Here is a 14,988-nt window from a genome sequence, read left to right as displayed (position 1 = left end):
CATGTATATCCAATCACCACAGTGTACACTCTAAGTATCTTACAATTTTATATGTCAATTTACCTCATAAAGCTGATTTTAAAAAATACAAATAAATAGACATCCCAAGTTCCAAGATTAGAAGACTTAATATTGGTATGATACCAATATTCCCCAAATTAATCTACAGATTCAACACAATTATATCAAAATTCCAACTCCTTTTTTTAAGAGGTACAAACTATTATGTATAAAATAAGCTACAAGGATATATTGTACAACATTGGGAATATAGCTAATATTTTATAATAACTATAAATGGATTATAACCTTGAAAAAGTGTTAATCACTATATTGTACACCTGTAACTTATATAATATTGTACATAAACTATACTTCAACAAAAAAATAAAAGGTTAAAAAAAAGAAATTGGCAAGTTGATCCTAAAATTCATTGGAGATGCAAGACTCAGAAAAACTAAACCCATCTTCAAAAAAGAAAGTTAGAGAAGTCACTCTTCTTGATGTCAAGACATACTACAAAAGTGCAATAATCAAGACAGCATGCTACTACCATAAAGATAGACATATAGATCAATGGAGTAGAATTGAGCACTCATAAGTAAATCATACATCCATAGTCACATGGTTTTTGACAAGAGTGCCAAGACAATTCAGTAAAGCAAAGAACAGTTTTTGACAAATGGTGCTAGGACAACTGGATATGCATGTGCAAAAGACTTAACTGGATGCCTCTCTCATACCATATCCAAAATGTAACTCAAAATGAATCAATAACCTAAATGTTAGAGCTAAAGTTATAATATTCTTAGAAGAAAACAGAGGTGTAAATCTTTATCACCCTGCTTTAGGTGACAATTTATTAATATGACACCTACAGCATAATCAACCAAAGAAAAGAGAGATAATTCGGACTGTATCAAAACTAAAAATTTTACATGTTAAAGAATACTATCAAAGAAGTGAAAATCCAAATCACAGAGTGGAAGAAAATATTTGCTCATAATATATTGGATAAGGATATAGTTCCAGAATATATAAAGAAGTCGTAACAGTTCTACAATAAACAGGCAACACAATTTTAAAATGGGCAAAGAACTTGAATAGACATTTCCCTAGAGAAGATATATTGTACAAATGGTCAATAAGCACATGAAATGATGCTCAACATGATTAGTCATTTAGATAAATGCAAACCACAAGCTGATACTATTCCATATCCACTAGGATGACTATAATTTTTAAAAATGGGAAATAGCAAGTGTTAGTTAACATGTGGAGAATTTGGAAACCTCAAACGTTGCTGTGTGAATTTAAATGGTAAAGCTATTTTGAAAACAGCTTGGCAGTTCCTAAAATAGTTAGAGTTACCATATGACCCAGGAATTCCCCTCCTGGGTATAAAACAAAGAGAATTGAATACTATGTCCACACAAAAGTATGTACACAAACGTTCATAGCAGAATTATTCATGATAGCCAAAAGTAGAAACTACTCAAAGTATCAATCAACTAAAGAATGTATAAACAAAATTTGGCATATCCATACAATGGAATATTACTCATACATAGAAAGAAATGATGTACTAATTCATGCTATGTCATGGTTGAACTTTGAAAACATTACACTAAGTGGAAGAAGGCTGACATAAAGGCCACATATTGTATCATTCCATTTATATAAAATTTCCAGGATAGGCAAATCCATTGAGATAATTAAGTTGATTAGTTTTCAGGGCCTAGGAGGAGGGAGAAATGAAGAGTGAATGCTAATGGATGTGAGCAATTATTTTCAGGATGATGAATATATTCTGCAATTATGTAGTGATGATGGTTGCACAGCCTGGTGAATATACTTAAAACCACTAAATTGTTCATGTTAAAAGGGTGAATTTTATGGTACATAAATTATATCAGTAAAATAGCAATACAAAAATACATTTGTGAATCGTTTCATATCTTCCCCAATTTATTGTAAACTGAGTGAAGAAAGAATAAAGTGTGGAAAGCAACACACCAAAATGTTTAACAGTGACAATTTTGGGGTGGTGGGATTAAGGGTTATTTTTAAAATTTAACTTCCTCTTTCTCATATTTTTAAATAATTCAATTAACCTTATAATCCTAATAAAATGAATTTGATAGAAAACAATAGACATCCATTAGCTGAAAAGCACATAAAATTTAACCCACCCCTCATACTTTATTAACTCAAAATGGATCATATAATAAATGTAAAATGTAAAACTATAAAATGCCTTACTAGAAAACATAGGAGAATCCCATGACTAGGTAGAATTTGATCCAGGTATGCAAGGCTGGTTAATCAACTAAGGTAATCCATCATGTCAACAAACTTTTAAAAAAAACAAAAAAAATCACATGATCATATCAATAGATGCAGAAAAAGCTTTTGACAAAAACCAGTACACATTCATGGTAAAAACTTTCAGTAAACTAGGAATAGAGAGGAGCTTTCTCAACTTGACAAAGACTATTTACAAAAAAACTACAGCTAATGTCATATTTAATGGTGAGAAACTCAAAGCTTTCCCACTGAGAACAAGTACAAGGTAAGGATTTTCCCCTCTCACCACTCCTTTAAACATTGTACTGGAAGTCCTTGCTAATGCTATAAAAGGCAATGAAAGATATACAGATTGGGAAGGAAGACATAAAACTGTCTTTGTTCACAGATGACATGATCATCTGTGTAGAAAATCTAAAAGAATCAACAACAACAACAGTAAAAACTCCTGGGATTTATAAGCAGTTATAACAAGGGTGCAGGATAAAAGGCTAAATATGCAAAAGTCAACTGATTTTCCATATACTAGCAATGAACAAGTGGATTTGAAATAAAAACAATATCATTTACATTAGCACCAAAAAATAAAATACTTAGATATAAACCTAACAAAATATGTACATGAGCTATCCAAGGAAAACTATGAAACTCTGGTGAATAAAATCAAAGAAGAGGTATATAAATGGAGAGATATTCTATCTTCCTGGATAGGAAGAGTCAGTATTGTCAAGATGTCAGTTCTTCCCAACTTGATCTATGGATTCAAGGCACATCCAGTCAAAATCCCAGCAAATTATTTTATGGATAGCGACAAACTGTTTTAAAGTTTGTGGGAAGAGGCAAATGACCAAGAAGAGCCAACACAACATTGAAGGAGAAAAACAAAGTTGGAGGAATGACACTACCTGATTTCAAGACTTACTATAAAGCTGAAATAATCAAAACATTGTGCTATTGGTAAAAGAATAGACAAACAGAACAATGGAACATAATATAGAGCCCAGAAATACATCCCCATAAATATACCTAACTGATCTTTGACTAAAGGGCAAAAGTACTAAAATGGAGAACAGACAGTCTTTTTAACAAGTGGTGCTGGAACAATTGGACTTTCACATGACGAATCTAGACACAGATCATACACTCTTCACAAAAACTAATTCAAAATTGATCACAGACCTAAATGTAAAATGCAAAGCTATGAAATTCCTAGAAGAAAAACATAGGAGAAAACCTAGATGGCTTCTGGTATGATGATGCTTTTTTAGATACACCACCATTGGCACAATCCATGAAGGAAATAATTTATAAACTGGGCTACATTAAGATTTAAAATTTCTTCTCTGCAAAAGAAAATATCAAGAGAATTATAAGATAAGCCACAGATTGAGAGAAAAGATTTGCAACAGACACATCTGATACAGGACTATTATCCAAAATATACAAAGAACTCTTAAAACTCAACAATAAGAAAACCAACAACTCGATTAAATCATGAGCCAATACCTTAATAGACACCTCACCTAAGAAGATATACTGATGGCAAACAAGCGTATGAAAAGATGCTCTGCATTGTATATCATCAGGGAAATGCAAACTGAAACAATGAGATACAACTCTACACCTATTAGAATGGCCAAGATCAGAACAATGACAACATCAAATGCTGGCAAGGATATGGAACAACAGAAACCCTCACTCATCGCTTATAGGAATGCAAAATGGTACAGCCATCTTGGAAGACAGTTTGGCTTTTTCTTACAAAACTAAATATACTCTTACCTATGATCCAGCAGTAGTACTCCTTGATGTGTACCCATAGGAGTGAAAAATTATGCCCCCACAAAAACACTGTGTGTGGATGTTAATAGTAGATTTGTCCATAATTGCCAAAACTTGGAACCAAGCAAGCTGTCCTTCAGTAGGTGAATGAATAAATAAACTGTGGTACACCAGACAATGAAATACATTCAGCACTAAAAAGGAATGAGCTATCAAGCCATGAAAAGACATCAGCAGGGGTTAGGGAGTTTAAATGCATATTACTAAGTGAAAGAAGCCAATCTGAAAAGGCTACATACTGTATGATTCCAACCATATGACTTTCTGGAAAAGGCAAAACTATGTACACAATAAAAAGATCAGTGGATGTCAGGGGTTGGGGGAGAGAGATGAATAGAGCAGTGGAAATACTCTGCATGATATTATAATGATGGATATTTGTCATTATACATTTGTCCAAACCCACAGAATGTACAACTCCTAAGTTAAATTATGGACCTTGGGCGATTATGAGGTGTCAATGTAGGTTCATCCCTGGTAAACATTTTTTAAGAACCAAACTGGGGAGTGATACTGATAATGTGGGAGGCTATGTATGGAGATAGAGAGTAAGTCTTAAAAAAGAGCATATCTGTTCAACCTTAGTTTAAGCAGAGTCCTTCAGCATGATACCAAAATATGATCCATGGAAGGAAAACTGATAAATCAGATATACCAAAATAGAAATACCTGTTCTGTAAAAGATACGGTTTAAAATGTGTAAAGACAAGACACAGACTGGGAGAAAATATTTGCAAATCACATTTTTTTTTTTTTTTTTTTTTTTTTTGGACGCAAGCCTCTCACTCCTTCGGCCCCCCCCGTCGCAGAGCACAGGCTCCGGATGTGCAGGCTCAGTGGCCATGGCTCACGGGCCCAGCCGCTCCGCGGCATGTGGGATCTTCCCGGACCGGGGCATGAACCCACGTCCCCTGCATCAGCAGGCTGGCTCCCAACCACTGCGCCACCAGGGAAGCCCCTGCAAATCACATTTTTGACAAAATACTTGGATCTAGGATATACAGTCAACTCTCAAAAACTCAATAATAAGCAAACAAATATCCCAAATTAATAAATGAGTAATGAGCAACCTAAGTGTCCATCAACAGATGAATGGATAAAGAAGATGTGGCACATGTATACAATGAAACATTATTCAGCCATAAAAAGAAACGAAATTGAGTCATTTGTAGCGAGGTGGATGGACCTAGAGACTGTCATACAGAGTGAAATAAGTCAGAAAGAGAAAAACAAATACCATATGCTAATGCATATATATGGAAACCAAAAAAAAAAAGGTCTGAAGAACCTAGGGGCAGGACAGGAATAAAGACGCAGATGTAGAGAATGGACTTGAGGACACAGGGAGGGGGAAGGGTAGGCTGGGACGAAGTGAGAGAGTGGCATGGACATATATACACTACCAAATGTGAAATAGATAGCTAGTGGGAAGCAGCCACATAGCACAGGGAGATCAGCTCTGCTTTTGACCACTTAGAGGGGTGGGATAGGGAGGGTGGGAGGGAGACACAAGAGGGAGGGGATATGGGGATATATGTATAGCTGATTTACTTTGTTATAAAGCAGCAACTAACACACCAGTGTAAAGCAATTATACTCCAATAAAGATGTTAAAAAATAAAAAAATAAAAAATAAATAAATGAGTAATGATCTAAACAAACACTTCATCAAAGAATGTATGTGGATTCAAGGAAACATAGGAAAAGATGCTCAATACCACTACTCATTAGGACAAAGGAGAGTAAAAGTACAATGAGATACTACTACATAGCTATTAGAATAACAACAACAAAAAAAGTCCTGACAACATCAAGTATTAGTTAGGAGTGGAGCAACTGGCACTCTATACTTTGCTAGCAGGAATGCAAATGGTACTGTCACTTTGGAAAACAGTTTGTCAATGTCTTATAAAAGTAAACACACATCTATCATATAACATTGCATTCGCATTCCTAGATACTTATCCAAGAGATAAAAACGTATTCACACCAAAACCTGTATGCAAATGTTTACAGCAGCTCTATTCATAATCACCCAAAGTGGAAACCACTCAGATGTCCTTCAATAAAGTAAATGGATAAATTATGGTATATTCACTCAAAGAAATAGTACTCAGAGATTTCTAGGAACAAAGTATTGATTCACACACCATGGATAAGTCTCAATTTCATTTTGCTAAATGAAAGAACCAGAGCCAAAAGTCTACATGTCGTGTGAGGCCACTCATATGATATCATGTAAAAGGCAAAACTACAGGGACAGGGAATGGACCAGTTGTTGCCAGGTGTAGGGGGTGGGGACAGGAGTTGTTTAAAAAGGGAAAGAATGAGGGCGTTTCAGGTGTAATGGAACCATTCAATTTTATGGTCGTGGTGGCGGCTACATAACTCTATGCCTTTGTCAAAACCCAAAGAACTGCATGTCATAAAGAGAATGTTACTCTATGTGAGTAAAATATACAAATAAAAATGAATAAATATTTTTATGAATATATTAGAAGAAAAACAAAATAAGCAATTGGTAAAAGATGAAAAGTATTAAATAATTGTAATCACGCAAAGGAACTCTATCTCAATTCACATACAAGCACATAAGCTTATATATACATACTAGGCCTGGAGAGAAAAGTAACTTTTGTCTAAACCTTGAACATATTAGCCCTGCCAAGGAATTTAAAGCTTCAACTGAGCTCTTCTAACTGCAAAGAGAAATTCAGAGCTAATTTGAGTAAGTGCTGAACTGTTATGAATGAGAAAATAATTTACATTGTTACTATTATTGTTACCATGAGAATGTTAAAATATACAAATTATATATTAAGTATATATAGTATATACATAAATATTATATATAATAGCACATTATAATTATGTTTCTAAGAAATATGTGTCAATAAAAAAGATAGAAGATGGGCAAGTAACCAAGAGAGGAATCGAAGAGCACTTATAAGAGGATAACTGACACTTAAGAGTTGCTTGAATTACTATGACACTTCCCCCAAATAATGGTAAGCTCTACAACAAAGACAGAGAACATGGAGTGGGGCAGCTGCCACTCAAGGAAGGGACTGAGTTTCACGTTTGAGTGATATCAGTCTGATGATAAAGGAAGAGCCACTAGGGACAGAATAAATAGCAAGAAATCTGAGGAGACAGGGATTCAGATCCAAAGGTGACATGGAAATAAAAATCCCCTCATTAATTCACAGAAATTTGTGGGAGAGCATTTGACTTTTCAAATTTCATAATGGAGGGAGGCTCAAACCAATCTCTTAGGAGAAGGGAACCTCTAGTTGGCATATGGGTTACATATGGGATATCTGGGAGCAATCAAACTGTTTACTGTCAAATAACTTACAAAAATAAACCACTAGAAATCAAGTGTTTGTATAAATCAAGAAGTGAAGAAGACATATAAGCAATAAATTGGTGAAATTGAAATTGGAGAAACCAGAAGTTAGTTTTCAAAGGTAGTAAGTAGAAACTTCTGTGAAGCCTATAGAGTACCCCAGATTAGGGGTTCAAAATTTTCTTACTCTCCTGTCACCCACTCTCTCACTACACTCACTCTCTATTTTGTCCCTAGTTAAGACTTTCGGTTACCTCACACTCTCCTATCCTCCCAATTATCAGTCCACTTTTCAGTTTCACTTGCCTCCTTACCCTAGGCCCCCATAGGCAACCATTAAAACACAATGTCTATCTTAAAATCTGGATAATTCTGTCAAGAACTGTGAAGGATCTGAGGTTTTCCCCTACTTGCAAGCTAATTCAGCCTGCCACAGTTTCATGGATGGTGGCAGAAGACACAACACTCCTGCATTAGTGACAAAGGGCCACTGGCCATTATAGGAATAGTAGTAGCCAGAGTATCAACACTTGCATCAGTTCCCCAAGTTACAAGACTCACAGAGCAACAAGAAAAAGGCCAGTTGTCACCTGCACACATAGTGGGATACATACAGGAAAGAAATCCCGAGCTCAGGGAACCTGAATCTTTTATAATGGGTAGTAAGTCAGCCTAGACCTCGCCCTGGAGGAAGATACCATCTTTATCATACTGAACAGTCAGCAAACCCACCCTTTTCCCCAAGGGGAGACATTATCTTTTTTGTCCAAGCCTGTTCACTCTACAAATATCCTTTGAAGACAGTTCCAAACAAAGGCAGTCAGTGCCTCTACTCACAAGACATGCAGAAATGCTAGCTGCCTTCCAACAGTCCCCAAATTTTCTCTCTTGGTTTGGGGGTTTTATATTTACTCTAGAAATTGATTAAATCACACCCTACAGCATCCTTTATGAAAAAGAATTTCAGGTGGTCCTCACAGACACTCACCTTTATCATTTTCATCTTTTGTCTATATTACAGATGTCTGATTGCTCACCTCCGATTCGCAGAGAACCAATGATAATCTGCAAAGGATGTCCTCTAAACCCTTACCACATAACTGTCCCTAACTGGACCAAAGTCTCTCTTCCCAAGAAATTGAACTTGAAACAAAAGACTGAGGCAGCCAACACGGTACCATGTGCAAACTGAAGACACAGAAGATAACTAGCAAAGTCTTACTTTCTAAAAAAGGTAATCTTTAGAGAGCAGAATGGAACAGTCATGCAGTGGGAAGCATTTCCAAGCCACCACGCAATCCCACAAAGGGGAAGAGAAACAAGCTTTCTTGCTCCAATGAGGCCCAGCTCTATTATCTTCGACTGTGCTCCACGATAATTTCTTGTTTCCCGTGAAGTTCCCTACAATACCCCCAAGCAGTTTTACATTTTCTTTAACTTTTTAGTGTAGGTTTATAGTCTGCACCTATCAATTCTTGAATAACCCTTAAATACAATTTACCTTCCTAAGATCATCAAGCCACTCAAATCGTGGCCCAATCTCCTTCTTCACTAAGGAGATAAAGGTAATTGTCATGAGCTCCTCTTACTCTACCTCAAAAGACCTATAATATCATCTATCTATCTAAAACATATACATGATAGCAATTTTTACTTTACACTGTATGCCTAATATGATGTGACAACCAGCAGTCATTTGATCAAAGAAATTATTTTCCCCTTTGTGTTAAATAGGCTTATAACTAGCTTTACAACATGATCAGAAATAAGCATGTTTGTTTTGGCAAAGATATCTTCAGCTCTGAAAAATGTCACTTTACTTTTAGAATCTTTTTAGCCTTTCATGACAAAAACTGATCCATTTTATTACAAAAAGTGTTATTTTACTCTTTCCCTGAAAGACAGTTTTGACTGCTTTACAAAGAGATCGCTATGCTTTCTTTTTTGGAAATTTAAGCAAAAACTTTCATGATGTCAAGCATTGTTTGACAGTTTCATTATTGCCAGGGTGCCAGGGAAAGGGGGTAAGTAGATACACAGTCAAAATCCAATTTTCAGATGTTCATCATCATATTTTCTATGTAACTCTTCTTTTTGGGCTGCTTGGTGGAAATAATACACTTGTAAATCCACTTATTTTCTCTTCTGTTTACTTTACTGTGAGTCTCATACTTTGACAAATCATCTTATTTCCCTGGTCCACTTTTGTGAATTCGGGATATAACTCAGTAAAATAATATGCAAATTTCACAAATATAAACAATAGCATGAAAGCACCTGACCTTCTCCTTGCTAACCGAATGTTAGCGAAGACCAAGTGAGCAATATTTCCCTCACAGTACCTGAGCAACCAAGGATATAATAGTCATGAACCATTACGGAGAGTGTATTGAGGAAGTAATCTGATGATATCATAATTAATCCTGCATTTCATATTTATTAAAGCTATTTCAAGCAATGTTTCATCCTTTTTCCCCTCTGGACCATTTGATACTCAGCCAGATCGTAAAGTAGGTCAAAGATTTTGCTTTGAGAAACACTCATCGGTTAGCTACCTGAAGGCAAAGATTTTCACCCATCCCTTTGACTACCACACACCTAGACCAGCAGAGAACTAATAATATATGCCTAATAAAAGGTCACAGTCCTTAATGTGTATATTTCAAATTTTGTCCTTTCCCTTCCTTTGCCTTAACATCCTTTTGACTCCAAGGAGACAACTTTTGTAAGCATGACTTTTCAATCCAGTTTGGCCTCTGAATTTCTAACCCTTATTGCTACTTCCCTGCTGGAAAATTTCCACTTATGTGGTAAAAATTATCAAGTTTAATATTTCCAAAACAAACTCATCACTATGTACTACATAACATAAAAAGCGCCTCACATTTCCCCCTGCCACTTGTCACATTATTCCATTAGTAATCGAGTCTCACCTTCTCAGCTTTTTATTTCCTCTTTCTCCCATATCTACTGTCAATATTAAAGCCTTATTATCCTTTTAAAACTTGTTTATTTTATTTATAGTTATGTTTAAATTACAACTGTAATATAGACTTATTTGAAGAGCTAATACAATCCAAAGCTGCATAATAAAAGAGTTGATAGTTCAACCCCAACATCCATGTCCTGCCCCTTCTACACAATCAGGGTTTCAAGATTGTTATGGCACAATGACTATTGTTACTTAATTGATACCCAAATTCATGCCAAGCCTCTTTCCAGTTCTACTGCAACTACCGTAACTCAGGTCTGCTCTATCAAAATGACCATTTTTTATGTTTGAGTCTTTCCACTTCGTCCATAATCCATTCTGCTCACTTCCACCATATAGATCTTAAGATCATGTTCTATTTTGCCACTCTCTAACATAATAAAACAAAAACAGCAACAAAAAACACAGCCAGTTGAATAAAGTCTAAACTCCTTATTTTAACATTCAAGGATCTTCTATAGTTGCCAAGGCATAAAATAACAAAAATTTGGATTAGGAATTAAGTGAACAAACGTATCCATTACTAATTGTGTTACTCTAGGATAACACAATTAGTAATGTGTATGATTACACATTCTATTCTAAGTCTCCTTCTTTCCCTATAGAATGAAAAATGAGTATATCAAACAAACATTCTAGCTAACTTTAAAATTATACAAGTCTATCTTTCAAATCTTAGCTTTCATTATTCCACTAAGTGTTCTCTACTTTTCAGTCCAATGAAACTACAGTTGACCCTTGAACATGGGTTTGAACTGTGTGGGTCCACTTACAGGTGGAATTTTTCAATAAATATGCAAAAATGTACATGTACAACATAGTGTGCAGAACTTTTATTGAAGCAGATAGCCTATCCTTACAAAAACATACGGTGAGTGACATTTAATGTAACGTTAATAATGTGTTAGTTTTCTGTTTCATAACTTTGCTTTCAAATAATTACATTACTGTATGGTATGCTTCTCTCTCGTAATTGGAGAAACTTAATATCAGCCTATTATCACAGGTAAGGGAGTTTTTCTAATGTAATGATGTTTCCAATACTGTATTATGAATATGACTGAAACATTGCATGCTATAAAAATTGATAGTGATTCATTCATTAGTGTACAGGATAGGCTACTGTGAAGCAATCATATGTATTACACTAGGTTACCATAAAACAATCATAGTTCTGCCCCTTCATTACCAATGCATGAATCGTTATACCTGTAAATAAATATCAATTTCTTTTTCACATTATCTTTTCATTTTTGATGTCTACTGTTAGTAATATGTATGACATCTAGTGTTTTGTATCTTGTGGATAATACTGATGTAGGTACTGATAGGTGATTCATCTTATAAACAGAGGAAATAAACCTAGGTTATGGATAACTATGATACAGTACTGTAAGTGTATTTTCTCTTCCTTATGATTTTCTCAACATTTTCTTTTCTCTAGCTCACTTTATTGTAAGATACAGTATACAATACATATAACACAAAAAATATGCCTTCACCAACTGCTTATTTTATCAGTAAGACCTCCAGTCAACAGTAGGCTACTAGTAGTTAAGTTCTGGGGGAGTCAAAGATTTTCAACTGCATGGAGTCAAGTGCCCCAAATCCCCGCATTGTTAAGGGTCAACTATATGTGCCATTTACTCGTACTACAACTGCCAGAGTTTTTGCCCTTGCCATTCCTCTCTGTGAGCAATACTGAACTCTTACCCTTAATAAAATATTATCTATACATCATGGCAACATTTTTCAGAAAAAATTTCCTTAACCAGGAAAAAATTATCTTCTATAAAATCCCCAAAGCACATGGATTTTGCTTCTAAACTGCTTACTTTTTTAATATAGATTTTTAAAAAGTAATTTATAGTTTAAAACAGTTTTAGGTTCACAGCAAAATCGCGTGGAAGATACAGAGATTTCCCATATACTCCCTGACCCCGCACGTGCACAGCTTCACTCACTATCAACATCGCCCACCAGAGTGGGACATTTGCTACAATCGATGAAACTACTTTGTCACCCAGAGTTCATAGTTTACATCAGGGTTCACTCTTGATGTTGTACACTCTATGGGTTTAGACAAATGTATAGTGACATATACTTATCATTATAGTGTAATACAAAATAGTCTCAATGCCCTAAGAAACTTCCGTACTCCACCTATTCATCCCTCCCTCCTCTATAACCTGTAGAACCCACTCATCATTTACTGTCTCCATAATTTTGCATTTTCCAGAATGTTGCTGGAATCATACATTATGTAGCTTTTTCAGTCTGGCTTCTTTCACTTAGGATTGTGCATTTAAGGTTCCTCCAGGTCATTTCATAGCTTGACATCTAATTTCTCCATAGAGATGAATAATATTCCATTGTCAGGGCGTACAACAGTTTATTTACCATTCACCTGCTGAAGTATAGCTTGATGGCTTCCAAGTCTGGGAATTATGTATAAACTGCTATAAACATCCATGTGCAGGGTTTTGTGTGGACATAAATTTTCAACTAATTTGGGTAAATACCAAAGTTTACAATTGATGGGTTGAAGGGTAAGAGAATGTTTAGTTTTGTAAGAAACTGGCAAACTGTCTTCCAACGTGGCTGTACTGTTTTGCATTCCCACCAACAATGAAGAGAGTTTCTGTTGCTCCATATACTTGTCGGTATTTGGTGCTGTCAGTGTTTTGGATTTATTCCATATTCTAAGAGTGTGTAGTAGTATCTCATTATTGTTCTCATTTGCAATTCCTTAATAACAGATGGTGTTGAGTATTATAACTATTTTTGTACACATATCTCCATTTTAATTATGGACTTCTTAAGGGTAGCCAAATTTATCTACCTTTCTGTCATCTACTGAATGTAACATAATGCCTTAAAATAATTAATGAATAAATGCTAGGATTTTAGTGAAGAATAAAAGAAAATTAAAAAGGATTGTCTCAGTTAATTAGAAGGATGAATGCAGTCTCCCAGGTGTCTAAGTTATAAGGCCAGAGTCAGTCACTGCTAGAATGGTAGTAATTTTCTATATTTGCAAATATTTATGTGTATATTATTTGTTCACAGATGATATTCTTTCTTGTAATGAAATAGATTTGGAGGTCCAAGGTACATGACCTTAATGTACTACTCTTGGTGCTTTGTTTGTTTGCATAGCCTGAGAGAGATTAAAGGGGAAATGAGCTATACTTCCAATATGTTAACTCCTATCCAGGACCTCCCTAAACCTTCAGTAATGGCAATCTAACATTCAAAGTTAATTCATACAGCAAAGATCTATTATTTACTATATACTGGGCACTATTCTAGAACAAGTTAACACACTGTGAGCAAAACCAAACAGTTTCTATTAATGATAAAGTTGATTACAGTAAAGTTAATGATAAAGCAAATGTAAAGATATACATTTCAGCTTTTCCCCCATATCAATAAAATATTTCAAGATCGTATGCCATTCAGTATATTTTAAATCAATGTTATTTTAGTTTAGAAATAAATAAATCTGAAAAGAATAAGGTTAAAACCCTTTAAACCAAGTTCAAAATATTTACTTTATTTTTATTCTTCATTTGCAAAATAAATATGTATATTTTAATTTCCTTATGGCTGTGAGACAGTTGAATCTAGAAGACTCATTTTGACATTTGGACTTGAAGATTCATTTTTAACCATCTTTTTGCTTTTTGCTATGACTTCATCAGGTTTCCCATCCAAACTATATACTGGAATTTTTTTTTAAGTTAAAAGAAATTTTATATATATATATATACATATACAGATAGCATCCAAATGAATTTCAACATCTCTGTTTTGGCAGAAATTCAGATTTATAAACAGCAGGCTTCCGTCTGGAATTATAGTCTATATAAAGAGGGAAAACAGATTGATATTCATTCACCATAGTTTACAAGAGCTGAGAATGCTTATCTCTTGATAAGGATGGCTGGAGGCCATCTGTAACAGATCACATGCAAATAAAAGTTTGGAATGTAAATTAATCTCTTAAAATACAATGCAACTGGAAAGTGATATATATGATATACATCCAATGCTCTTCTATAAATAATTGTCAAATAATTATAAATTTAGTAAAATTCTATTACGTGTATATACTTAATATTTGTATGAATGAATGTGCTGTCCTTTATATATGAAGTTAAAATTATCCAGTCACCATGAGTTAAATGTGTGCTTTGAATTGTTGGTAGGATTTATCAGTCTATAGTGAGTCACAGTCTTTTAATCCTCTTTATGGTATATACTCATAAACTGGCTGGAATGGGTCAAGGAAAGAGTTCATAGATAGCATTAATATACAAAAATATGTAATGGAATTTTAGGTCTTGATAGTTTAAAATTTAAATAATATTTTCATTTGAATACACATATAACTATGTTCTGACAATGATTTTAAAGTTATTTTGCATTTTATTACAGTTATATGTTTATTTTCTACTCTAAAGAAGTACTATGATATATTTAGATCAGGACATTA

At 34.5% G+C, this 14,988-nt stretch overlaps 1 protein-coding gene across 10 annotated transcripts in view; it reads right to left on the bottom strand.

The window, feature by feature from the left end:
* Window positions 1-14,988, bottom strand: part of NOL4 (nucleolar protein 4) — a 395,149-nt gene that overhangs the window by 336,916 nt on the left and 43,245 nt on the right. The gene's annotated exons all lie outside the window — the stretch shown is intronic.

Source organism: Monodon monoceros, unplaced genomic scaffold, assembly GCF_005190385.1.
Source record: "Monodon monoceros isolate NGI ecotype Baffin Bay Population unplaced genomic scaffold, NGI_Narwhal_1 Super_Scaffold_1, whole genome shotgun sequence".
NCBI classification, from domain to species: domain Eukaryota; kingdom Metazoa; phylum Chordata; class Mammalia; order Artiodactyla; family Monodontidae; genus Monodon; species Monodon monoceros.
The sequence above is the reverse complement of the archived record's forward strand: the minus strand, read 5'-3'. Positions and strand labels throughout refer to the sequence as shown.